At 35.2% G+C, this 3,553-nt stretch overlaps 1 pseudogene; it reads left to right on the top strand.

Moving 5' to 3' along the window:
• The first annotated feature begins 506 nt into the window (after nucleotides 1–506).
• Nucleotides 507–1,440, top strand: LOC106505231 (annotated as a pseudogene).
• Nucleotides 1,441–3,553: the final 2,113 nt, after the last annotated feature.

Raw genomic sequence — 3,553 nt, 5'->3', positions numbered from 1 at the left:
GCTTATCCATTCCAAAAGCAATCCTTTAAAGTAGCTGTAAAATGCTGAAATTTTAAGACTGCCACACAAAAGTATTATTAAATTCACAAAGTAAAGATCCTACTTTCCTAAATAACCTTTATATTTTCTAACACAGTATAATGTGTTCCAGAAGGTAAATTTCAAAGTGTGTAACTTGGAGTCCAGTGATACTAGGGTAGAGGCTGTTAGATCGTAGAAGGAATCTCTTCAAAAAATCATTCCAGATAGATTTTGTTTTGAGTGCAACCAAGTACACACAACTGTGAATTTGAAAATTTTTAATTCATGTGTTAGCTCTTCAAAGAGTAAAAATTATATATAAGTTCTCAATTAACTTGATGTCATTAACATTCAAGTCCCATTGGTCAAGCTCCCATTGTGGGAGTCAAAGTCTATGGTGATTATCAAGTCTTCAGACGTGCATCCTTCTCTTAACTTCCATTTTTGTTATTTGGCAGGTAAGTCAAAGTCCTGAGTTGATAGACATGACTGGGAAAAATTTCACGGAAGTGACTTTCTTCATCCTCTCTGGATTTGCAAATCACCCTGAGCTACAAGTCAGTTTTTTCTTGATGTTTCTATTTATTTATCTATTCACTGTTTTGGGGAACCTTGGACTGATTATGTTAATCAGAATTGACTCTCAGCTTCACACACCTATGTACTTTTTCCTTAGCAATGTAGCATTCATTGACATACGTTATTCCTCTACTCTAACACCGAAGGCACTGGTGAATTTCTAGTCAAATGAGAAAACCATCACCTATGTTGGCTGCTTTGTTCAAATGTACTTTTTTGTGGGTTTGGTGTGTAGTGGTTTTTTTTTTTTTTCTGATCAATCGCTTATGACCGCTATGTCACAATCTGCAGTCTTTTATTGTGTTCAGTGATTATGTCCCAGAAAATGTGTAACTTGGTGGGAGCAATGCCATATACAGTAGGCTTCACCAATTCTCTGATATCAATCTGTGTGATCAGCAGTTTGGCTTTCTGTGATACCAGCGTCAATCACTTTTTCTGTGACATCACATCTCTTTTGGCCTTGTCTGGTGTGGATGCATTTAGCACTGAAATTGTGATTTTTGTTTTGGTTGGGTTCACCCTTCTTGGTTCTCTCTTCTTCATCATTATCACTTATATTGTAATTATCTCAGCCATCCTGAAGATCAAGTCTGCATCAGGCAGACAGAAGGCCTTTTTAACCTGTGCATCCGCCTCATGGGTGTGACTATCTTCTATGGGTCCCTGATTTTCACATATTTGCAGCCTGATAACACATCATCCTTGACCCAAGCACAGGTGGCATCTGTATTCTATACCACTGTCATTCTAATGCTGAATCCACTTATCTATAGTTTGAGGAATAAAGATGTAAAAAGTGCTCTCCTGAGAGTCATACAAAGAAAACATTTTGAATGACAAATCTCTTAATGTTGCAGTTAAAGCAAATCTGGCTGGTTTCAAGCATTCTATTGCTCCAACAATTAGAAAAATACTAGAATAACTCCAAAAAGAATAACACAAAATAACTGAAAACAGAGTCTTAAAATGTGAGAAACAAATTATTATTTAATGTGAACGGAATACTTAATCATTATTTTAAGAGTTCATTTCAGACACACACATGCACAAATAAGAAAGCAACTTAGAGTTCCTGTCATAGAGCAGCAGAAAGGAATCCAACTGGGAACCAGGAAGTTGTGGGTTAGATCCCTGGCCTTGCTCAATGGGTTAAGGATCCTGCATTACTGTGAGCTGTGGTATAGGTCACAGATGTGGCTGGGATCTGGCATTTCTGTGACTGTGGTTAGGTCAGCAGCATCATCTTTGATTAGACCCCTACCCTGGGGGTCTCCATGTACTGCTAGTATGGCCCTAAAAGGACAAAAGAGAAAAAAAAAGAAATCAAATGACTGGTAATTGAATCTTTCCCTGAACATTATTGAGTGAGCATGCTGTCACACTAAAGTATGTTAGACAAGTATTTAATGACATTTCATATTTTTTGATATTGTTTTCTCAACCATCAACACATTGAGAGTAGTAGTAAACTAGCAGATGAAGAGATAATGACTCAAATATTATTGACAAGAAATTATTGCTGAAAACTAGAGAGCAAAAGAAAAAGTGCAGTATTAACAAAATCAAATGTAAGTCTAGGATTGAAGGGGTGGGTTGTTGAAGTTATTCCAGGGGTGACCAGTGATAACAAGAGACATTGGGTAATATAGAGACATTGCTTGAACATGTAGATTCATTTCACCATAATAGTTAGAATTTTAATCATTTATCTCTGAAACATGATCTTTGATTATACAGAAAAGCAATGCATTCATGAAGTGGAGTTGATTGTCCATCAAAAACAACAGTTTAATTTCTTCATCACCTTGATGTGCCTCCCTGAGTTCAAAGACTTGATAAACTTTTAAATGTGTGAATGTGTCTATGTGTGTGTTTGTATAGATAAATGAAGTACTAGCAGTAGCATAATTCCTGAGGCATTTAGAAGGGATCTGTAGAGATTCTCATTTCTCTAAAACAGCAGAAAAAAACTTCATTAAGTCTATAGTATTAAAAGGGGAAACTGTCTCCTTTTCATTTTTCCTTAAAAAGAGACAATGTAAATCTCATTTAATGAACTCTCCCAGGCACTGTTACAAATGACCACTGGAAAAGATGTAACCCTCAGTACTGCCTTTACTGAGCATGAAACACTGAGTAGTAACCAAAGGATTTGGCCATCATATTTAAAATGTATTTTGAAAGGAATTTGATGAGGTGCTTTAAAAAGAAAGTGTATGTTTATGATATATCTCTTCAACAGGTATGTAAGCTCTCTGACAGAAAAATTTGCTCTCCACAACACATTGCTAATGTATTACATACACAATATGTAATTACATACTTCCTTTGCTTTTTATTTGCTTGTGGAAGCACAGTGATTCGTGGGCAGGGATTCGACTTTAGTCCTTTCTTTGGTATTTGGAGAGGTGTGTGCATTTTGTCGTCCAAAAACACATTAGTTTATTTGAAACTTCTATTTCTAGAATTCTTGCAAAAATCCATTTATATATTAAAATGTCATAGTAATCAACAGATTTCTTTTCACATGATTGTTCCTTATGGTTAAGTTATGGAAATGAGTATGCATAGATTTATACATTTTGTGTATGATTTTAAACCCTTGGAGTCAAGTAGTTAAGCCTTCTCATATACCCTGCATCACAAGCAAACCTACTATGAAAACAATCAGCCTTCAGTCTTGGGAGTAAGTAGCTAAAGATAATTCATGTGAAAGTATCTCTGTGTGCACAAATATCTATTTGGTTTTAAATTTTTAATTCTTTTTTCACAAGTGTCTGACTCCTACAAACTTCATTCTATAATGTAATATACTATGTTATGAACCATTGTAAGTGAAAATTTGAAACATACTATGCATTATTCTAGGGATATATTGAGGATAATGTCTTATCAGTCATTTCCTTTGTTATGTCTACATGATTTTTTTTTTCCTTCTAAGCAGAGTCTA

This window comes from Sus scrofa, unplaced genomic scaffold (genome assembly GCF_000003025.6).
Source record: "Sus scrofa isolate TJ Tabasco breed Duroc unplaced genomic scaffold, Sscrofa11.1 Contig26, whole genome shotgun sequence".
NCBI classification, from domain to species: Eukaryota; Metazoa; Chordata; class Mammalia; order Artiodactyla; family Suidae; genus Sus; species Sus scrofa.
The sequence above is the reverse complement of the archived record's forward strand: the minus strand, read 5'-3'. Positions and strand labels throughout refer to the sequence as shown.